This window comes from Pleurodeles waltl, chromosome 11 (assembly GCF_031143425.1).
Source record: "Pleurodeles waltl isolate 20211129_DDA chromosome 11, aPleWal1.hap1.20221129, whole genome shotgun sequence".
NCBI lineage: Eukaryota > Metazoa > Chordata > Amphibia > Caudata > Salamandridae > Pleurodeles > Pleurodeles waltl.
In genome coordinates this window covers 1,017,936,780-1,017,961,423 of record NC_090450.1, presented here as the reverse complement: position 1 = coordinate 1,017,961,423, position 24,644 = coordinate 1,017,936,780, and positions in this window count along the sequence as shown.

The following is a 24,644-nucleotide window of genomic DNA, read 5'->3' as shown; positions in this document are numbered from 1 at the left end:
AAGACATAACCATCGCAGAGAACAACTTCCTGAGAAACCTTGTGTCCCTTCCGCCAAGCACTCCACTGTTCCCCCTTTTTAAGGATCTTGGCATAAAACGCATCGGTCATAAAGCCCGCCTACGCCCTGTCCTGTACTGGCGGCGTCTCTGGACTACCCCAGAGCTTGAAACCTTTACTGAAGCCCTGCAGGTTATTTTAAGAGCTGATCATCTTCACAGAATCTCCTGGCTACGATACATCAAGGGGTCACTTTACTCACTTGGGCTCAGTGAACTCTGGAATTCACCAACCACTGCCGTCTTTCCCTCGAAAAGCGAACTAAAGAAACTATGTTGGCAAATGGCAGATCACAAAGATATAGGGGCCGCACTTCACACTACAATATCTTGTGATTTTGTTAACCTAAAAGAGACATGCAAGTATGAGGCTTTTTGGGACATAATCACGGTCCTAATGGAAAGGAAACTGTACTTTCAGCTCCGCACTGGAACATTACCATTAAGACTTTTCACCAGCCGCTGGTCACACAAAGAATCAACCGCCTGTCCAGCCTGCAAAGCCCCTGTCGAGAATCTCCCTCATGTCCTTTTTGCCTGCCCCGCGTACACCGCCTCACGTAGGAAATGGCTGGCCCCGGCATGCAGACTGCTGGGAGTCCGCAGCTCTGAAATAGCCCTGCGAATCCTCAGATCAGACACTAGGCCAACGCTAGTGATCGCCGTTGCCAAGTTCCTCGGAGTTAGCTGGATTGTCAGAGGGAAATTCTTATCTGTCTAATGATTCCAACTAGACTGTCCCATCGCACTGTGTGAGTGTATTTTATCTTTATTCCATTTTTATCATTTTATGTATTGTTATATTTATTACCTTGTATATTTATTTGTATTTATTGCTGCTATGTGCTTTTGTGGCTCTTGTAGCCGAAATAAAGTTTCTTTGACTTGACTAGGAAGTTATAGATGGGACAATGTTTCCTTAAAAAAAAGATTTTTTGTTTTGCCTATATATCTGGCACCGTTTGGCGGGGGTGTCAAAAAAGTTGCTTTTCCCATGGTAATTTCCATAGGACTTTTAGACATGACTACAGCCTGAACCGCTGGATGGAATCACAGCAAATGTGGCAGAAAGCTATCTGTAAGTACACAGATTACGGTTTCGCTTATTTGTTGTTAATCCTTTCAGTGGTTTAGGAGATATGAAAGGTAAAATATATTTGTATATCTAGGGCCTCGGATACTTCGAGATGATTCCTGAAAAAAGACAAGCTCATGCAGGGAAATGCACCGTTCTAATTGTCTGCCAACACTTCAAACCAGGAAGTGTTGGCAGCCATCTACGGATTTGGCTTCAGCCAAGTCGTAGAAAAAAGCTGAAAAAAAGGAAAACGGGCTAGGGTAGAGACACCTTGATCCCTTTGCTCTGGTGGTGGGGTCCCAGAGGGACCTCCACAGGGCTCAAAAGCATTTTTTTTTATTATTTGCTCCAAATTTGTGAAAACTATGAATTCGCTGGAAAAAATAAATAAAAAGACAAGCATGGGCTCCTGCTCTTGTTTCTGTGTGGCCCCGGTGGGCCAGGTCCGGGGACATTTACATTTTTTATGCAGGTGGGACCTCCTGTGCCCCTGCAGCCCCGGGGACCTCCAACTTCCGAGTGCCTTGAAAAAATGGAAGGCAGGGGGCGCCACCCCCCTCGCAGTCCCAGAGACCACCACCTGTCCAGGGCTTCAAACAATTGTAAGGGGGGGCCCACCGCCATCCCTGCAGCCCCGGGGACCACCATCTCCCTGGTGTTTGAAATCAATAAAATGCAGGGGTCTGCCTGGACCCTCTGCAGCTCCGGTAACCACCACCTCCCCCGGGCACTGAATATTAAATATGCGGGGGCAAGTACCCCCCACCCACAGCCCCTCGGACCACCACCTCCAGGGCCATTAAAAAAATGTGGTGCGGGGGGCCTCCAACACAACGCTGCGGACCACAACCTCCACTGGGCAAACACTAATTACAATAGAAAGGGGGTCCAGGGAGGTGGTGGTCCCCGGGCTATTTTATGTTGGAGGGGGGCCACACATTCCCCTCGAGGAGTCACAAATGGCCCATGAGACTGCTCCCCTCCCAGGGCTGGTTCCTGCTATGTCCCAGAGTGCCCACCCCTGGTACATAGCTGTTTGCTGTGGCTTGGCTGCAGCTTTGACAGCTGCTGCCAAGCCACAACAAACAGTCTGCTTCGATGAAGGGAGAGCTGTTTGATAGCTCTCCCTTCTTCGGAGCAGAGGTTTCCTCTGTCTACCTACCTGCGGAGATGCAAGCAGGCACAAAGAGGAAACTGCTCTTATAGAGAGGGAGCTGATTTGTGTGACAGCAATGCTGGCTCCTACAGGAGAGAGGGAGCCAGCTGCGACCATGGGGTCCTTTAGGCTCTCCCCTCAGTCCCCAACATTGAGACTAGGTGCCCTGGGGGGGCCACCCAGGTCACATGACTGGGCCCTGGGGGAAGGGGTCCCCAATGCAGAGATTGGCCTGGGGAGGGGGGTCGCACAGCCCCCCTCTCCCTTCTCATAAAAATAATGATTAGGCCATGCCCTGGGGTCCCCGGGGTCAATATCAGCATGGGGAGGAGGGCCGCCTGGCCCCCTCACACCCAAAAAAATAATCAGGCCGCACCACAAGGAAGGGTCCCTGGAGCCAAGATCGGCCTGGGGATTGGGGCCATGCAGTCCCCCTCCACAAAAAAAAAATTAAATGTTTAGGCAGAGCCCCAGCGAGTGGGATCCCCGGAGCTGTGATTGGCCTGATGGGTGAGCATAGCTGCCCTCCCCCCCAAAAAATGTAATATTTAGGCTGGGCCTCATGGGATGGGGTGCCTGGGGCCATAATCTGCCTGGGGAGGGGTGGTTGTGTGGCGTCCCACCCTCCCCCCCAAAAAAACATATAGGCTGGGGCCTGGGGAATGGGGTCCCCGGGCTGAGATCGACCTGTGGAGGGATGCTGTGCGGTCCTCCCACCCAAAAAATTTAATATTTATGCTGGTCCCCAAGAGCTGGGGTTCCGATAGTCTGAGATTGGTTGGGGGGCCCTGTGAGTTTGGGTTGGTATAGGGATTGGACGCAGAGTCTGGCCTGCAGCCAGGCCCTGTGGCCAACCCCACTGTGCCCGGTTAAAGGCCGTTTGCAGAGCAGAGTTGGGTGGCTATACAGGTTGGTTGCAGGGCCTGGCCACAGGCAAGGCTCTGCGGGCAACGGATGCCGTGCACGGCCGAAGGGCGTGCGCAGTATTAGTTGGATTAATGTACAGTACTAAAAATTTGTTTTCATTAAAAAAAAAATCGAAGTTCACTAAAAAGACCAAAGGTTACAGGGACATTATAGTTAGGAAATACAATTAAAAAAACTTTGGCAATTCTCTGAAAAACTCAAAGGTTACAGGAACATTATTCTTAGGTTCTGAATTTACTCATACAAAACCATTGAAATTTAGCAGTTATAGTTATAGTTCTTTCAAGCAACTATAACTTGTGCCCTAATGTAACTATAACTCGCACCCTCGCCTTGCACTTCTAATCACCCCATATATTACAGTACTCATGCCAACTGCTATAACATAATAAAAAATATAAATGAAACATTATTACTCAAATTATTGAAGAAGAAACTGTGCGTGGCGGGGGGCGCGGCTGGGGTAGGACACTGGGTCTAACCTGCGGGCAGGACCTGCTGCCAACCCCTATAGCCACCCAATTTCACACTGCACATGACCAACCCCTATAACAACCCAACCCTTCAAGGCCCCTCTCCTCAGGCCAATATCAGCCCTGGGGACCCCATCCCCCAGAGCCCAGCATATATATTACATTTTTTGTGGGAGGGCAGCTGGGCGCCCCCGACCCACGCTGATCTCATCCCCTGGGATCCCATCCCGAGGCCTGGCCTAAACATTTTCATTTTTTTGGAGAGGGAATTTCACCTCAGACCGATCTTGGTCCTGGGGACCCCATCCCCCAGGACTCAGCCTAATTATTTAATTTTTTTGTTGTTATTTCTGGGGAGGGGTCATGTGGACCCCCTCACCAGGGCCAATCTTGGCACAAGGGACCGCATCTGCCGGGGCGGGCCATGTGACTTGAGTGCCCCCTAGGGCACCCAGGCACTATGTGTGGGACAGTGGGGGGAGCCTGAAGCCACCACAGCTCCAACAGGATCCCCACCTCCAGTAAGAGCCAGCATTGCTCTCACAGAGAGGGAGCTGCTATAGCAGCTCCCTCTCTGTGAGAGCAGTTTCCTCTGTTCGCCTGCCTGCCTCTCCCCGAGCAGGCACACATAGGAAACCTCTGCTCCAATGATGGGAGAGCTGATTGACAGCTGTCCCTTCACTGTTTTTACTGTGACTTGGTGGCAGCCGTCAAAGCTGCCCCCAAGCCAGAGTTAAGAGCTATTTCCCAGGGGTGGGCACCAAGGGACATAGCAGGAGCTGGTCCTGGAGGGTGGCAGTCCCCAGGGTCATCAGTGGTTCCATGAAGGGGGCTGCACAACCCTCTTCCAGAGTGTACTGCCGGGGGTTCAAAACAAACCCTCTTACTATTTTTTAACATGTGACCCGGGGAGGTGGTTGTCACCAGGGCTGCAGGGGGAGGGGGCCGGGTGCTCTCCCCCTCGTTGCAAATAATAAAAGCCTCGGGAGATGGTGTTCCACGGGGCTGCGGGAAAAGCCGCAGGAAGATGGTGGTCCACAGGGCTGCAGGAGGCTGGCGCCCCCACACTTAAATAAAAAATGCCTTGTGACTTGGCCCACCCAGGGGGCTTCAAAATAACAAAGAGTGGAAGCCCACACTTCGATTTTGTAAAACATTTTTGTCAGATCCGCCGCAAATCACGACAAATTATTTGTTTAAAAAATGCTTTTTTGCTATGGAGGGGTCCCTTTGGAATCCCAGCATGAGAGCTAAGGGGTCAGGGTGATTCTACCCTGGCACCTTTTGATTTTTTTAACACTTTGTTCTGGGACTCAGCTGGAATCGAGTCCCAACATGGCTGCGAACACTTTCTTGTTCAAGTGTTAGCAGCCAATCAGATCTCAGCACGTGATCAGGCGAGGTCGCAAATCTTTCACGTCCCCCTATATACCAACTTGGATTTTCTTTAATTTCTTGAAAACTAATGAATAGATTTAAACAAAAGAACAAAAAGGTCCCTTTCTGGACCATGAGCTACCTTTCTGCAAAAGTTGGGGTAATTCTGCCCAGTGGCTTCGGCACTATCACTGTTCAAAATCCATTTGGAAAAATGAGTGGGGAAAATGCGTTTGGGACCCCTCCTTTTTGTCAGCCCCGCTTGATGGATTAGCCTGAATCTTTGGGGACAGCAGCTGAGGTGAGTGTGAAAGTTATTTGGAAACTTTTGTGAAGATTCATCAAATGGTGACAAAAAACTCCTTTTCTATAGAAACTAGGTCCTTACTATAACTACTTAGTAGTGACCGCCACTAGGTAATGTACATATATTCACTTAAAAAAACAAAAGGTACAGGGACTTTATAGTTAGGCTCACATTTTAAACGTATCAAACCATAGAAATTCACCAGTTGTAGTTAGAGTTATCTCAAGTAACTATAACTCATGCCCTAAGACAACTATAACATGCACCCCGTCTTGCAGATTTTTCATCAAAACTTTTACTGCAAATATTACATTGACATTATCAGTGATGTTATCAAAGATTTCATTAGTAACACAAAAGGATGATGAACGGAGTGCTGACAATGCAAACACTCACCCCCAGTCCCAGGTCTGGGTTTAATCCATCGTTCTTTTGCTCACCATGCCACCCCAGTTCGGACCCAGCCATATGCAAATCAGTCTTGACCCTGTTCCTCATGGGAACAGTCCAGCCCGAACTGCCAGGCCAGGTCCTCCCTGGACCAGAATCAAGTATCTTGGGACCGGTTTCAGAGTATCACCCTTCTTCAGCCAGGCTAACTTGATTCCAGTGGCACAGTGAGCAAGGGACCCATGTCTGGGCACACCCTTCCCACTTAGGGCAACATTAGTAACACAAAAGGATGATGAACGGAGTGCTGACAATGCAAACACTCACCCCCAGTCACAGATCTGGGTTTAATCCATCCTTCTTTTGCTCACCATACCACCCCTGTTCGGACCCAGCCATATGCAAATCAGTCTTGACCCTGTTCCTCATGGAAACAGTCCAGCCCAAACTGCCAGGCCAGGTCCTCCGTGGACCGGAAACAAGCATCCTGGGACCGGTTTCAGGGTATCACCCTTCTTCAGCCAGGCTAGCTTGATTCCAGTGGCACAGTGAGCAAGGGACCCACGTCTGGGCATACCCTTCCCACTTAGGGTAACATTAGTAACACAAAAGGACGATGAACGGAGTGCTGACAATGCAAACACTCACCCCCCAGTCACAGATCTGGGTTTAATCCATCGTTCTTTTGCTCACCATGCCACCTCTGTTCGGACCCAGCCATATGCAAATCAGTCTTGACCCTGTTCCTCATGGGAACAGTCCAGCCCGAACTGCCAGGCCAGGTCCTCCCTGGACCGGAAACAAGCATCCTGGGACCGGTTTCAGGGTATCGCCTTTTTTCAGCCAGGCTAGCTTGATTCCAGTGGCACAGTGAGCAAGGGACCCACGTCTGGGCATACCCTTCCCACTTAGGGCAACATTAGTAACACAAAAGGATGATGAACGGAGTGCTGACAATGCAAACACTCACCCCAGTCACAGATCTGGGTTTAATCCATCATTCTTTTGCTCACCATGCCACCCCAGTTCAACCCCAGCCATATGCAAATCAGTCTTGACCCTGTTCCTCATGGGAACAGTCCAGCCCAAACTACCAGGCCAGGTCCTCCCTGGACCGGAAACAAGCATCCTGGGACCAGTTTCAGGGTATCACCCTTCTTCAGCCAGGCTAGCTTGATTCCAGCAGCACAGTGAGCAAGGGACTCATATCTGGGCATACCCTTCCCACTTAAAGCAACATTAGTAACACAAAAGGATAACGAACGGAGTGCGAACAATGCAAACACTCACCTCCAATCACATATGTGGGTTCAATCCATTGTTCACCATGCCACCCCAGTTTTGACCCTGTTTCTCATGGGAACTGTCCAGCCCAAACGGCCAGGCCAGGCCAGGCCAGGCCATCCCTGGAGTAGAAACAGGCATCCTGAGGACACTTTCAGGGTATCACCCTTTTTCAGCCAGGCTAGCTTGATTCCATTGGCACAGTGAGCAAGGGACCCACGTCTGGGCATACCCTTCCCACTTAGGGCAACATTAGTAACACAAAAGGATGATGAAAGGAGTGCTGACAATGCAAACACTCACCCCCAGTCACAGATCTGGGTTTAATCCATCGTTCTTTTGCTCACCATGCCACCCCAGTTCAGACCCAGCCATATGCAAATCAGTCTTGACCCTGTTCCTCATGGGACTGCACTGATTTGCATACGGCTGGGTCCAAACTGGAATGGCATGGGCAGCAAAAAAACGATGGATTTAGGCCCAGATCTCTGTACTGGGGTGAATGTTTGACATTGTTCACCATTCCGTCCATCACTTATTGTTTTCCATTTGTCACCCTGAGTGGGAAGGGTATGCCCAGATGTGGGTCCCGTGCTTCTCATGCCACTGGATTCAAGCTAGCCTGGTTGATGATGGGGTGAAACCCCAAAACTGGTCCCAGGAATGCTTGTTTTTAGTCCAGGTAAGACTTTGCCTAGTAGTTCAGGCTGGACTGTTCCCATGTGGAACAGGGTCCAGACTGATTTGCACATGGTTGGGTTCAAACTAGAAATGCATGGGCAGCAAAAAACCGATGGATTTAGACCCAGATCTCTGTACTGGGGGTGACTGTTTGACATTGTTCAGCGTTCTGTCCATCACTTATTGTTTTTGCATTTGTTGCCCTAAGTAGGAAGGGTATGCCCAGATGTGGGTCCCGTGCTTCCCATGCCACTGGATTCAAGCTAGCCTGGCTGATGAGGGGTGAAACCCCGAAATCGGTACCAGGATCCTTGTTTCCAGTCCAGGAAAGACCTGGCCTGGCAGTTTGGGCTGGACTGTTCCCATGGGGAATAGGGTCAAGACTGATTTGCATATGGCTGGGTCCAAACTGGAATGGCAGGGGCAGCAAAAAAAAACATGGATTTAGGCCCAGATCTGTGTACTGGGGGTGAATGTTTGACATTGTTCAGCATTCCGTCCATCACTTATTGTTTTTGCATTTGTCGCCCTAAGTGGGAAGGGTATGCCCAGACGTAGGGTATGCCCAGACGTGGGTCCCGTGCTGCCGATGCCACTGGATTCAAGCTAGCCTGGCTTATGAGGGGTGAAACCTCGAAACCGGTCCCAGGATACTTGTTTCCAGTCCAGGGAAGACATTGCCTGGCAGTTCTGGCTGGACTGTTTCCATGGGGAACAGGGTCAAGACTGATTTGCATATGGCTGAGGGGTAAAACCCCGAAACCGGTCCCAGAATGCTTGTTTCCAGTCCAGGGAAGACATTGCCTGGCAGTTCTGGCTGGACTGTTTCCATGGGGAACAGGGTCAAGACTGATTTGCATATGGCTGAGGGGTAAAACCCCGAAACCGGTCCCAGAATGCTTGTTTCCAGTCCAGGGAAGACCTGGCCTGGCAGTTCGGGCTGGACTGTTCCCATGGGGAACAGGGTCAAGACTGATTTGCATATGGCTGGGTCCAAACTGGAATGGCATGGACAGCAAAAAAACGATGGATTTGGGCCCAGATCTCTGTACTGGGGGTGAATGTTTGACATTGTTCAGCATTCTGTCCATCACTTATTGTTTTTGCATTTGTCGCCCTAAGTGGGAAGGGTATGCCCAGACGTGGGTCCCGTGCTTCCCATGCCACTGGATTCAAGCTAGCCTGGCTGATGAGGGGTGAAACCCTGAAACCGGTCCCAGGATGCTTGTTTCCAGGCCAGGGAAGACCTGGCCTGGCAGTTCGGGCTGGACTGTTCCCATGGGGAGCAGGGTCAAGACTGATTTGCATATGGCTGGGTCCAAACTGGAATGGCATGGCAGCAAAAAAACAATGGATTGAGTCCCAGATCTCTGTACTGGGGGTGAATGTTTGACATTGTTCAGCATTCCGTCTATCACTTATTGTTTTTGCATCAAAGATTTCATGACATAAGTGCTGTAATTTGTGGGGTAATTAGAAGTGCATGGCGAGGGTACGAGTTATAGTTACCTTAGGCCTTTGACCATGCACAGCAGTAGCTGGTTGCAGGTCCACCTCCCCCGCACCCCAAGCCAATTTCAACCCCAGGGACCTCACCCCCCACGACCTGGCCTATTTATATTATTTTGGGGGGAAGGGGCTGCCTGGCCCCCCCTCCTCTGGGTCAATCTCAGCCCAGGGAACCAATCCCCAGGGCCCTAGCCTAATTATTGATTTTTTGGGGGGAGGGGGACTTTGTTGCCCCTCCTCATGGCCAAACTCGGCTGCGGGGACCCCATTCCCTTGAACCCAGCCTAAGTATTTTTTTTGTTTTTTTGGGAAGGAGGGCCGCGGAGCACCCTTCCCCAGGCCGATTGCAACCCTGGGGACCACATTCCTTGTGGCCCAGCCTAATTAGTTTTTTTGGGGGGCCACATTGCCCCCTCTCCCCAGGGCCAATCTTGGCCCCGGAACCCCATCCCACTGGGACCCAGCCTTCTAAAATGTGTGTTTTGCAGAGGGTGAACGCTCATCCCCCCTCCCCAAGTCAATCAGTGGTCCCGCGGACCCCATCCCAAGGGGCCTGGCCTAATTCTTTTTGGAGGGGGAGTTGGGCCACATGGCCCCCATCCCGAGGGTTGATCTCGGCCCAGGAGACCCCATCCCCCAAACCCCAGCCATGTGACCTGGGTGTCCCCCAGGGCACCAAGTCACAATGTTGGGGTCCGTGGGAGGTGCCTTCTGTCCCTACGGTTGCAGCTGGCTCGGTCTCGGTCTCTTGAAGGATCCAGCATTGCTGTCACAGAACGGTAACTGCTAAAGCAGCTCCTTCTCTGTGAGAGCAATGTTTCCCATGACTTCCTGCATGCATCTTTTCAGGCAGGGAGATAGAGGTAACCTCTGCTCATAGTGGGGGGAGCTATTTGATCAGGAGGGGTCACAAACCCTTTGCTTCCCTATATGTACAAATTTAGGGCCATAGTTATACTTTTTGACGCAAAACTGCGCTAACGCAGTTTTGCGCCAAAAAATTTAGCGCCGGCTAACGCCATTCTGAAGCGCCATGCGGGCGCCATATTTATTGAATGGCGTTAGCCGGCGTTAGCCGACCGGCGCAGCCTGGTGTGCGTGAAAAAAAACCACGTACACCAGGCAGCGCCGGCGTTGGGAAAAATGGCGTTTGGGCGTCTAAGAATGGGGCAAGTCAGGCTAAGGCAAAAAAAACGTCTTAACCCGATTTGCGCCATTTTTTAACGACGCCCATCCCCCATTGAAATGACTCCTGTCTTAGCAAAGACAGGAGTCATGCCCCCTTGCCCAATTGCCATGCCCAGGGGACTTCTGTCCCCTGGGCATGGTCATTGGGCATAGTGGCATGTAGGGGGGCACAAATCAGGCCCCCCTATGCCACAAAATAATATAAAAAAAATACTTACCTGGACTTACCTTAAGTTCCCTGGGGTGGGTCCCTCCATCCTTGGGTGTCCTGCTGGGGTGGGCAAGGGTGGCAGGTGGTGTCCCTGGGGGCAGGGGAGGGCACCTCTGGGCTCATTCTGAGCCCACAGGTCCCTTAACGCCTGCCCTGACCCAGGCAACACTTGTGGTCTGGGATGGTTACTCTGGATTCAATGGTGGTGGCCCTGGGGTCATTGATGGTGACCCTGATGGTCATCACAGAGATGGCAGCACTTTTGGTTGGGATGGTTACTCTGGGGTCAGTGGTGGAGGCCCTGGGGTCATTGATGGTGGCCCTGATGGTCATCACAGAGATGGCAGCACTTGTGGTTGGGATGGTTACTCTGGGGTCAGTGGTGGAGGCCCTGGGGTCATTGATGGTGGCCCTGATGGTCATCACAGAGATGGAAGTACTTGTGGTCTGGGTTGGTTACTCTGGGGTCAGTGGTGGAGGCCCTGGGGTCATTGATGATGGCCCTGATGGTCATCACAGAGATGGCAGCACTTGTGGTTGGGATGGTTACTCTGGGGTCAGTGTTGGTGGCCCTGGGGGGTCACTGATGGTGGCCCTGATGGTCATCACAGAGATGGCAGCACTTGTGGTCTGGGATGGTTACTCTGGGGTCAGTGGTGGTGGCCCTGGGGTCATTGATGGTGACCCTGATGGTCATCACAGAGATGGCAGCACTTGTGGTCTGGAATGGTTACTCTGGGCTCAGTGTTGGTGGCCCTGGGGGTCATTGATGGTGGCCCTGATGGCCATCACAGAAATGGCAGCACTTGTGGTCTGGGATGGTTACTCTGGATTCAATGGTGGTGGCCCTGGGGGTCATTGATGGTGACCCTGATGGTCATCACAGAGATGGCAGCACTTGTGGTTGGGATGGTTACTCTGGGGTCAGTGGTGGAGGCCCTAGGGTCATTGATGGTGGCCCTGATGGCCATCACAGAAATGGCAGCACTTGTGGTCTGGGATGGTTACTCTGGATTCAATGGTGGTGGCCCTGGGGGTCATCGATGGTGACCCTGATAGTCATCACAGAGATGGCAGCACTTGTGGTTGGGATGGTTACTCTGGGGTCAGTGGTGGAGGCCCTGGGGTCATTGATGGTGGCCCTGATGGTCATCACAGAGATGGAATTACTTGTGGTCTGGGATGGTTACTCTTGGGTCATTGGTGGTGGCCCTGGTGTCCTGGTGTTTTAGCATTGAATAACCTTCTCCAATATTTTTTGTTGCGCACCTGCTTTCACAGGCCGCCAACCCTAACTAATTTGCGGTTTCAATAAAGCTTTTAGAAAAAAGCACAAATAGTTTTTAACTCGTTTGCATGAGTAGAACAAAGAGATGCTGGAAACAATATGAAGAAAAGCAACAACTCTAAATGAAGTAGGCGCCTTTGCATCGGCAATGGGAGCTCAGCTTTGAAAGCTGCTTTCACAATGTTTCATTATTAGAACAGCAGCCTGAGAGGCAGCATCTGTGCCAGATCACAGCATGGGCCCTGCCCATGTGCATTTCTGTATTTATTTGTCTGCATTATAAATCATTTCACTTGTTAATCTGAACATTTTGTACATGCTTGTAAAGGCTTTGAAAAGGCTCATTGTTCTTTATTCACCTGCACACAAAACATAGGGATTGAAACAAAGACCTCTAGCGTTATGCAATCAGCCCCATAGATGTGTGGACCCTGATCCCTTGCTTCCAGTTACAACAAACAATTGTGAAGTTTGAAGGGTGAGCAATGGATCCAAACTCTAATCTGGGAATCTGGAAGAATCCTGACATCAAAATGCATGAAGTTGAATAAAAATAGCCTACAAGATGGTAGGCCGAAGCAGTTGCTGCTCTTTGAAAGTGGTGGGAGGTAAATGCTTGCCCTAGTTTGTTCTGAGTGGACGAATGATGCAAGATCTTGGCTTCTTACAAGTAAAAATGGATGAGCAAATTTACAAGGAGCTTGCGCCACAGTTGCATTATTCTTTTTGACCCTCCAATACCTCAATTTTAGCTCAATATTTACGAGGCAACACATTTGGCTAGATTCATCACTTTTTCGAGGCCTGCATCAGAAAAATTCTGCACGGGACCTGGCTGCAACCTACATATTTTAATGGATACTCACTGGCAACTGACACAGTGATATCTACAAGTTTGCATTCTGTGACGCTTCTTCAAGATGTGTCTTGCAAAACTTGGGATGCGTCAGAATTCCTACGCCTCCATAATCCAGGCATAGGAACTCACGCAGTGGCTGTGTAATAGGAATCTGACATTCTGAAGTCACTTTACACACTGGAATATGTCTGTATTTCACATCGTCACTACTAATAATAGTTCTACAGATGTGACAATCATGTTGTATGACCCCTTGACCAATTTGGGACCATGGCACCTATGATATCATCATCCACTGCAGAAAGACAATGTCACTTTGTATAATCCTTGTAAGGGACAGGCCAGGATTATCACTTCTCCAAGGAGGAAGGGGTCCCCAAGTCCAGGCCCGCATACTTCAAGGGACAACAGGTAAGTAGACACATAAGGTAGGTAATATATGTATTGCAACTTTACATTACACCATATACTTGTATTCACTTACATAACACTGTCACTCACTATGTCACACTTACTCAGGTCTCCATATACACATAAGTAAACTATGCCCACGTAATGTGACACATAGCCATTCATTGCCATACTGCTTACACTACATCCAGGACCAATGTGTGATTGTACAAGGTGGTATTCCACAATTTTACAGTCTTTCACATTAGTCCCTACACATTAGGGGGGTCATTCTGACTCCCGCCGGCCGCGGTAACCGCAGGGCCGGCGGGAGCCGCCAGAATACCGCTGCGCGGTCAGAAGACCGCCACGGTTATTCTGAGTTTCCCGCTGGGCGGGCGGGCGACCGCCAGAAGGCCGCCCGCCCGCCCAGCGGGAAACCCCCTTCCACGAGGATTCCGGCTCCGAATGGAGCCGGCGGAGTGGAAAGGGTGCGACGGGTGAAGTTGCACCCGTCGCGATTTTCAGTGTCTGCATGGCTGACACTGAAAATCTTGGTGGGGCCCTGTTACGGGGGCCCCACGACACCCCTTACCGCCATCCTGTTCCTGGCGGCCAAAACCGCCAGGAACAGGATGGCGGTAAGGGGGTCGGAATCCCCATGGCGGCGCAGCAAGCTGCGCCACCGTGGAGGATTCCCCAGGGCAGTGGGAAACCTTCCCGTTTCTGACCGCGGCTGTACCGCCGCGGTCAGAATGCCCAGGGATGCACCGCCAGCCTGTTGGCGGTGTATCCGCGGTCCCCGGCCCTGGCGGATTTTACCGCCAGGGTCGGAATGACCCCCTAGGCTCCTTGTGTCAGTCAGAACTGATGTATTGCTTCTAATTTTTGACACATCTCTAAAGTTGCGTCAGTTGTGAGGTCAACTTCAGCAATGCACCACTTTTGAGGCTGGTGCCTTTCTGACGGATCGTTGGGCCCTTGCACCATGGTGCCTTGTATTGTTAATACGACGCATCCATGGCGTCGTAAGGTGTTTTGACATAGCACAAATATTTTTGATGCATCGCTGCCGTAACACAGAAATGTGTCAAACCTTATAAATGAGGTTACTTTCAGAACAAAAACACACCTTAAAGATGCACTTTTCAGTCCGTTTCAAAAGAAAGTTGCTGATGCTCCAAAGGTTTAGATGGGTAAGAATGACATATTCCATTCCAGAACTTTCATGCTGAGCCAGCCAAACCTTACCCTCCACAGGATTGGGGGAGTGGGGTACACTCCCACAAGAATGTTTTGAAGAAACTGTGGCAATAGGTGAACGTTTTCAGTACATTTCCTAACTGGCGACAGAGCTAAAGTTTTGACATAAAGTAAAAAATGTCTGAGCATGCCATAGACAGTTTCAAAATGCGTACGGCATCTTCTCTAGTTTCACATTTCTTTTAATTCCAGCCCCCACTCCCTCACCTGCGCGAGGTCTTCCAAAGTAAATTCTCAGCCGCATGTTAGTGACTGGGATTCTACTTGGAAGGGAACAGGTGGAAAGTCAAAATATATACAACTCTCAGCATGGGCCTTGCAAGCCTCCACACTCCTTCGTCACCTAAGATCATGCAACATGTGTTGTTCTCCCACCCTTGCCTCCCATTAGAGAATATTCTTGACAATCCTTCACAGTCCCACAGAGTTTAAGTAATCACCAAGAACAGCCTCATTTACTTTCAGTCATGAAATTAGAAGGGCACACAGGCTCAACTGGAAGGCCAAAATCCAATCATGGAAGGCTTCCTCATTAAACACACCAGAGTGCAACACCACCATCAGGATCCTCAATAACTGAGCCTCCTTACATATCCTAGCTCCACCAAGATGGCCTCCACAACTCATTGTAACTGGAATCTTGCAAGATTTCAAGCGCAAGATTCAAGGTCAGTTATTTTACGCAACAATCAGGATCACAGAACTGTTGAGCAAGCTTAGACCCACCTACTCTACGTGCAACAATGTTTGAGGCCACAGTTCGAAAAAGGGCACAAGGCAGCCTCTGCAGCTTTTTGAATTTGGGCTTGGTGTAGATTTTGGAGGACAAGTTACTCCGTCCCAACGGTGAAGGATATCCTGCCTGCCGAAATCTAAATACCATTATATCTTATGGGCTTTAGATTTTGGGGGATGGGATATCCATCACAGCTGTGACTGAGTAACTGAGTAACTCGCCCGCCAATATCTAATTCAGGTCCACGGTTAAATACCAGTTCTAATACTTTAACTAGGGCTCTCATAGGGATCTTGACATCAATATTGAGCACCACTCCCTACACACTTCTTGAAATTGATCTTTTTCCGAAATCCGGGATTTTCAGCACTCTTTGTGAAAACATCAAAATAAAACACACTCAAATTTTACTCTGTGGTGACCCCCTTTACAATAAACATTCTAAATGCACTCAAACTTCAACACAATTCATATTTGCCCTCTATATATCCAGATCCTCCTGAGCATTTATCTGGCCTCAGAAAATGTGTTAATGCATCTGAGGTATTCTAAATTTCCCTTTCCATCTCCAGCCACACCTTAACAATGACAGACATGAATTTGTTATGATTTCTTCTTAAAACATTGTAAACAGTTAACATAAAGTAATTTAACATGATGCAATACCTGACCAAATTCTTTTTTACTCATTACATAAATGCAATCACATGTATCCTTCACCTTGGAGTCACTTGGGCTGTCTCCAGAAGTCATGTGGCCATTGGAGAGGCACATCTATTGCATCCCCTTTCTTTTCATGCACTAAATGAGCCTTTCTACCACCCTGTATTTTAGCCATGCACCCACCCCTAGAGTCTGGCTTTAAGAGATGGTTGAGTGACTGCAGGAGTCATTGGCTCTGACTACAGGGCTTGGCCCTTGAGCCCAATCCCATGCACTGACAACCCCCTGCTGTACGCAGCCTGTTAGGGTGTGGAGCAGGGGTTGGCTGCAGGATTTGGTCACTTTGATCCTGAACCTACTTTTTATCTTTTTATTTGATATAAACCTCATATGAAATGGACTTAATTTGCTAAGTGACAAATGTCATGAAGATTCAACAAACTGCCCCAATGTTCTTTGCCGTCCCATCCTTTAAGTTTAAGAGTTTCTGCACAAAATCTCAAATGCCAGAAAGGGGTATAACTTGCTTATTTACTGCATTTCTTTCTGTCTCAAATGGATAGCAGAAGATGTGCCTCTAATTTTGCATTATTGCCACATCATTTAGATAACCTTCCACATAATTTTTGATTTCCATGCCTCATATTTTTAGTAGCCTTGCATAATTAACCTCTTACCTCATGAGGCTCACTGCTGGAATAAAAAAAAAATGAAAATAAGAAGAAATAATTAGAAATACATGACTACATAATCTATAATTGTTTGCCCTTTGGCCCATTTACAAAATTAATATACCATCACAATTATCAGACTCTTCTGGTTGCAGTGAAATACAGATTTATGAAAAGTGGTGCTGCCCACTTAGAGCCCCCCTAAGGCCACCATGTGCAGCATCATACTTTTGTGATACTAGTGCGGTGCTTTACAGAAGTAGGTTCAAATATTTTGACACTAATCCTGCAAAGCACCCAGTGGCCCATTGAACACAATGGGAGCCTCTTTTTAACGCCTGCACTTAGCAGGCATTAAAAACTGCCAATAGAAATGGTGCAAAGGAATCTCATAGGTTTGTTTGCGCCAATTTTACGCCCCCCCCCTAGTGCCAGAACGCCACCTTGCTTACATTATGCCTTGCGCAGGCAGAATGTGGCGCAAGGGGTTGCAAAGTGGCGCAATGCAAGCATCGAGCCACTTTGTAAATATGGTGCGAACATTTTGCCCTTCCAACACCACATCAGTCTAAACAAATTAGATTAATGTGGCATTGGAATGGCGCTAGACCACCTTAAATCTGGGCCATAGTGTTACCCGTACTATCACGTGACTGAGACAGCGGTCAAAGTGGGTGGGATCTGAAGGGCATGACGTGCCCATCGTTTTTCAAAGTGACCAAAACAATTCCTCACTTTATGTTAAAAAGCAACCTTCCCAGGATGATTAGTTCTGATATTTGAGATTCTTCGGCTGGAGAGAAGGGGGGGAGAGTCTCCTGTGATGTGAAGAAGTAAGGGACAGACAGCTGACAAAGATACACGCCTTCTCACCAGGGTACCTGCTGCTTGAAAGACACGTAAGTTTGCTGATTTGGCACTTGTTTGCAGTAAGTACAGTCAGCATATTGCTCAGATTTATACGTTGGAACCACTTTTTTATCCTATAGATAAATATTTTTGTGCACTTTGTGGCAGCCTATTTTATACTGTGTGTATTGAACATTTTAAATAATGATGTACATACAGCGCTTTCTGTGACAGGCTGGGACCTCAAAACACTAAAAATACACAAGTCACTATTTTCCACTGCCCCAACCAAGATTCAGTCCAGTGGCTCTCTGATTACACACACACACACACACAGATATGTGAAGTGATTGCATTAACAAATAATGGTTTCACAGTGTAAAATACTCATCTTTCACAGATTAGTTTAACTTGCATTTATTTTTCATTTTTACAATGTGTGTTATTTTATATGCAGTTACTTGCAGGTGAAAGACCCAGTGCTTAATTTGAGCCGGTGGTTTCCTGTGCTTGGCAACAGCGCTAAATTTTGAATACCAGCACTTATAACATCAGCCACATGATGGCGCTGTCTGTGTAATTTATAGATGAGCAGAACAACAGCTGTGTATAAATTCAATATACATTCAAAATGATTCATACCTGCCACCCAAGCCATTCCTATAGCTTTGGATGCCTGAAACAGTCTGAATGATCACACGTGTAGGAGTCTTACTGTTAGTAGCTGTGTAGGTATTGTCCTTGGCAGTGCTGGCAGGGGAAATGGGTGGTTAAAGCTACAGCGGCCTCCTGATGGCCCTGGCATATATTTTATTACAAATTAAGCACTGAGACCAACAAATTACTTACAGAATATTTTTTGATCCTGCCCTGAGGCTCACTGACCCCGCCCCCACTGGTCTCAAGATCACTGTTCCCATATTTTTTTTAATGCACTTCAACTGCCGGATTTGGAGGGCATTTAGCAAAATGTGTTCTTTATTGCACCTTGACTTACATTTAGAAGTCAACAATGGGGAAAACATTTTAATTATAAATAAAATTACAACTATTCTGTAGCCACACAAATCTCCCCAAAAAATGATACCCCATTTGTGTGGCTGGGCAACATCAACGTTTTTGCTTTGCAAATTGACTACATTTTGACTGCGTAGGTAGCTGTGGTTGCCACTCAGTAGTTATTGTTAGGACCACATTTCCACTGGAAATCAATGCGTTGCTGATAACTTGGTCACCGTTTGATGAATATTCATAAAATGTTACAAAACATTCACATTATTTAAGACTCAGTCCTCGTCGTGACACAAATAAAAAAATATATAAAGGGGGCAGCGTAGAGATACCCATACCTCCTAGGCCTGTTGGCCATAGGCCAAAAACACAATTTTTTAAAACTCAGCATGGCAATTCTGTAGACGGCCCACGGAGCTGATAAAAAAAAAATATGCCAGTCTCCCGCCTTTTTCCAAATCGCCCCTCCTCCCGGGTAGGGCCAAGGCTTGGGAGGGACGGCACAATATTTTTTTTGAGGGGGCAAGTTCCCCCCCTTCCTGAGCCTCCGTGAGGCCTTGGTGTCTCTATCTTCTGTGGTAGGTATTTTTATAATAGAGAAGGGAGCACATGGCCTGCTCCCTGAGCCTCATAGACGTTGACAAAGACAATAAGTTTGCTTTATATATATATATATATATATATATATATATATATATATTTATATATTGATGTGCTGATTCCTTGATAAAGCCATTGTGCCTGCGTTTTATATTTTTGTGTTCTGACCCTCCGTCTAAGTTAGTAGGTCTGCTTTACTTCAAATAACACCCTTTTTACGTCCACCTTAGTTTAACTGACACCACATGGACTGAAATTCACCAGCTATTGTTTTCACAATTGACTATAATTTGTACTCTAAAGTTACTATCACTCACACCCTCACCATGCACTGATAATTATCTCCTGTATTACATCACTCAGGACATGTTCTATGACATAATTTATAATATCTCTGCAGCATCTGAAATGACATCATTGATAAGAACACTGTGCATGCGAAATAACTAAAAGCATGGACATCAGTTCGCCAAAATGCCAGGGGTAGCGGAAGTGACATCACACAGCCTTTGACCTTCACTTTCATATGCACACACATTCACAAAACAAGGTGGATGGCACCCCATCAGACATCCATAAGGACAGTGGCCACTCCTCCACTATGGAGGAGGAGCGTTGCCCCCCGCCAGCAGCAAACGCTGCAAATCGTTTCACGAGGAAAGGATAATAAACTGTGTTTATTATCCTTTCCTTGTGAAAGGGACGGGGCATAGGAGTGACGAGCAGAGGGGAGTGCACTGTGCACTGTGCACTCCCCTCAGAGCACATGTGGGTTTGACCGTCTGTCTCAGGCCAGCCAAACACACATGCGTAGTAGGTTCTCTCCAGCCCAGTAACACAGGCTGAAGAAAGCCTGTACAGCAGTCGTTCCCAAACTTTTTCGATCCCCGGCTCCTTTGACCTATTGGCCGTGTTGGCCACGGCTCCCCATTATGTTACTTTTTTTTGGCGGGTGGGGGAACGTAATCCCAGCCTGTACCTGTACCTACACTATTTACAGTTTGTCTTCTTTATTCTCTCGTTCAGGTTCCTGAAAACCATTTATTGGAAACTATTTTTGTTCTTTTGTCATAGGGATATTATTATTGGTACTTTGGCGCCCTCCGCTGGTCACAATAATTAATGCAGGGGGTTTAGTTTCCAATACCACGATGAAAAGCTACCGATTCAAAGAACCTCCGAGTGGTTTCCAGACTGTGTGCGGCGCCCCTGGCTAGTTTTGACGGCGCACCAGGGAGCCGCGGCGCACAGTTTGGGAACCACTGCTGTACAGGATCGCAGTCTGCCTGGGAGCGCCCTGGCTGGGCACTCCTAGCCAATCCTGACACTGTTCTGAGCGGCTTCAGGATTGGCTGCAGGGCAGGCTGGGAGCCTGTGCCTGCCTGGCCCGGAGACGAAGCAGAATCGGCAGCGTGCGGTGCGGAGGTAAGTTTTTTCTTTTAATGTTATTATTTCCCCTCGCGCACCTCCCCACCCCAGTAATCCCCGCGAGCCGTGACTGCATAAGGAGGAGCTATAGACAAGCTGTTGCTCTATTCCAGTCACTGGTCTTGCACCCCTGAGGCCAGGGGTCACAAAGGAAGTGCCAGGAGTCACAAGAGGCAAGTCAGGGGTGACAGTTGTGACCACTGGTGACAGCTAAATGACGTCCATGACTATAAGTAGTGAACTTCAGTGGTTTTGTTAGTTTGAATGATATGACATTTTCACCTAACTACAACATCGCTTTAACCTTTGCTTTTTCAGTGAATATATATATATATATATATATATATATATATATATATATATATATATATATAAAAAGGAGAGAGATTGTCCTGAATAGCGTGCTACGGCGCACTTTTTTTCTTCAGTGGTGCCGGTTTTCGGTAGAAGACCGTGTTATATAAAATTAATTCTCTTTCTGTTAAAAAAGAAAAAACGGCACTCCGTCGTTGTGCCTTATTTGATTTACTTTATTCCATTAGTGAGATTACGGCAGAGCAATTGACAGGAATCCCCTGACGCGTTTCGGTCACACCGGACCTTGTTCACAGTAAATCAAATAAGGCACAACGACGGAGTGCGGTTTTTTCTTTTTTAACAGAAAGATAATTCATTTTATATATATATAGATATATATATGACGTTTTTGGATCTACTGTTTTTGTGACCGTATAATTTAAAAGTAATTGATCATTGACAGATTTTTATTGTTTAATGCAAAATTGTAATAGGTTTCCATTGCATCTGCGATAGATAGATAGATAGATAGATAGATAGATAGATAGATAGATAGATAGATAGATAGATAGATAGATAGATAGATAAATACAACAAGATAAGATAAATAGATAGAAACAACAAAAGAGATAGATAGATAGAGAGATAGATAGTTACAACAAGAAGAGATAGATAGATAGATAGATAAATTCAACAAGAAGAAACAGTCAAGTTATTCCTATAGTTCTTAACATATTTACCAGCAGAGATTATCGTAGAATAGTTTTGAGCTTTCACACCAACACATGCACAGAAGCCCACACTCAATCATACATTTCTCACACACCCACCCATCATTGCAGCATTTATGTTAAAATGCAATATAAATGGCTTCATTCCTTCAAGGAGGCCTTGTGAGCTTATGTCATTTTTCTGAAGATAGAAACATAACTAGCATTAACATAGAGAATTAAGTTCAATTCCATTTTCCTAGGAAGTGAGAAGGGAGCTGAGTGACACCCTGTGAGGAGCGGGTAATGCGCGTCATTTGCGACAGATTACCGCGCCACATTATCTGTGCCCTTCATGTTGAAGAGCTGCCCTCCTTCAGTGAAGCAGAGAAAACACATTTACCTGTTTGTAAATGATCATTTTGTTTCCACTGCTAAATATTATCTATTACCCCAATAGCATTTTGACCATTGCCAGGAATTATTAGCATACAAAAGACCTGAATGGAACTGGAAATGTGCAGGGATTGTTCTAAGCACTGTGTAATGCACATGATTGTACCTCACTGTAAACTTAGTGTAAATCATGGAAGAGATCCAAGGCCTTGCAAAGGAACAAGGCATAAGGCCATGTCCCTTTACACCGTCATGGAATTTTGTAGTGGCTTGCAATATCCTTTAAAATACAGAGTACTTTATTAATTATAATACGTGGTCACATCATCATCCTTCCTCAAGCTGCTTAAATCCTTGGGGCCAGATTTGCAAGGCCCTAGCACCACCGGAGTGACACTTTTTGCGATGTTCCGGTGGGGCTCACCACTCCTCCATATTTCCAAGGAGGTGTAGCGCTGCTTCTTGTGGCTGTACGCCTCCTTGTAAATATGGGCCCCTCCAGCGCAGTTTTCTGTGTCAGAGGGGCGTGCAATGCCACCACAACACCCCTTGCTCTTGATGGAGCTCCAGATTTACAAAAAATATGTAAACCTGAGGCAGCACCAAAATCTTACGCCTCCCCGGGGTGGCGTTAGCATGACACAACGAGGAGGAATACTTTTATTCCCCCCTGTTTTGTGCTTTTTCCATGTGTGCTGCATTCTGCAGCATACATAGAAGAAGCAAAATGCCAAGGATGGTTGTTTATGTGCAGGAAGGGTCACCTTCCTGCACATAAACAATCCCACCCCTCAACGCAGAACCCCTTGCACTATGCTGCAAGGATGCCTGTGTCGGTGCAGGCTGCTTAGTTTAGCGCCGGTGCGGGGGGAAACAAATGGGTGTGCTGTATTCTTGCAAATGGGGTGCAACCTTGCGTTTCATAACTGGCACAGCACGGCTCTGCTCATTTTGGCACAACAACGGCTGCGCCAGTTTCTTGTAAATCTGGACCTTGGTGTCTTGCATTTGCGTGTTCATTACAGACAAGGAAAAGAAAAGCAAAATCTGTAGTGTGAATTAGATTCAACAAAATCAGCACATTTTCTTTGAAGAATATTCAACCATTTTTTTGTAAGCTGGATTTTAAAAATTCTGCATCACAGTATCTGTAGAACCATGTAGAGATTCTGGGGGTCATTCTGACCCCCGCCGGCGGCGGAAGCCGCCGGCCTGGCGGGAACCGCCAGAAGACCGTACCGCGGTCAAAAGACCGCTGCGGTCATTCTGAGTTTCCCGCTGGGCTGGCGGGCGACCGCCACAAGGCCGCCCGCCCGCCCGCCAAGCGGGAAACCCCCTTCCACGAGGATGCCGGCTCCGAATGGAGCCGGCGGAGTCGAAGGGGTGCGACGGGTGCAGTTGCACCCGTCGCGATTTTCAGTGTCTGCCACGCAGACACTGAAAATCTATGTGGGGCCCTGTTAGGGAGCCCCTGCAGTGCCCATGCCAGTGGCATGGGCACTGCAGGGGCCACCAGGGGCCCCACGACACCCGTTACCGCCAGCCAGGTTCTGGCGGTGAAAACCGCCAGGACCAGGCTGGCGGGAAGGGGGTCGGAATCCCCATGGCGGCGCTGCTTGCAGGGCCGCCGTGGAGGATTCCCTGGGGCAGCGGGAAGCCGGCGGGAAACCGCCGGCTTCCCTTTTCTGACCGCGGCTTTACCGCCGCGGTCAGAATGCCCCCGGAAGCACCGCCAGCCTGTTGGCGGTGCTTCCGCGGCACTCTGCCCTGGCGGTTTACAACCGCCAGGGTCAGAATGACCGCCTCTGTCTTTCTTGTAAGGACCTGCAGTGTGGAAAAAATAAAGATGTTGCCATAAATTTCTCCTTACTGCTGATCACATTTTCTTTTTAGAAACGGATATGAAACAAAAGACAAGCCTGTTTCTATTTTCCTTATTTAAACTGCACTTGTAATTATGCTCCACTCTGGTAGCCTGCGTTGTGACATTAGAAGTGAACTGTAATAACTTAGTACAGATGAGCATCGATGCAGTTTCTTTGTTACAAGTGACCAGAGTCATCATAATTAAACTGAGATTAGGAAGTTAGACCTGGGCATGTACAGAGGGATTAAAAACTCTCATATACAATATATGAGATAAAGCATCCCCTGCCGTACCATATCATATTTTAACTCACAAAAAAGTTCAATGACCATATAGATTAATGAGGCTGATGGTCGAGTCCCTTTATAAGGTCATGGGACTCTAAGATTTTTGTTTGACTGATAAATATTAGTAGATTTTTCTTCTTTCATCTTTTTTGTTTCATTTATTGTAGCTGACGTTCTAGTTAGTTTTAATGCGTATTGCGAAAATGCTATCAAGATGATTGCTTAATGAAATGGAAACCTTGCCAAGGAAACAATTGCTGGAATTTAGGTCTTTTGAAGACACCGACAAGGGGAAACATTTGTGATAAATCCTTAGGAAAGACAGAATGCCTCCCAATCCCATCCCTCATTCATCAGCAGAGGATGAAGTTGGGAGGGCCTGCTTGATACACCCAGCTGGCAAGGGATGCAGAAAGGAGACTATAGAGGTGGGATTTCTGCATCACCTGTAATACTTCAGATGACAATGTCAACTCCCCTTTCCGCTTCTGGTAAGGGACAATATTGGAGCCGGTCCAAAGCAAGCAGGGTACATTTGGTTGGAAATACAGTCTAAGAAAGTCCTGCCTCCAATGCACTTGAGCAGCTAGACCTCTCTGCCTAATGAAGGCAATCTCCAAAACCTTAGGCAGCTCCATTGAAGCCTCAAATTGCAAAGCTTAAGCTTGGCTCTGCAGGTGACATTTCTCC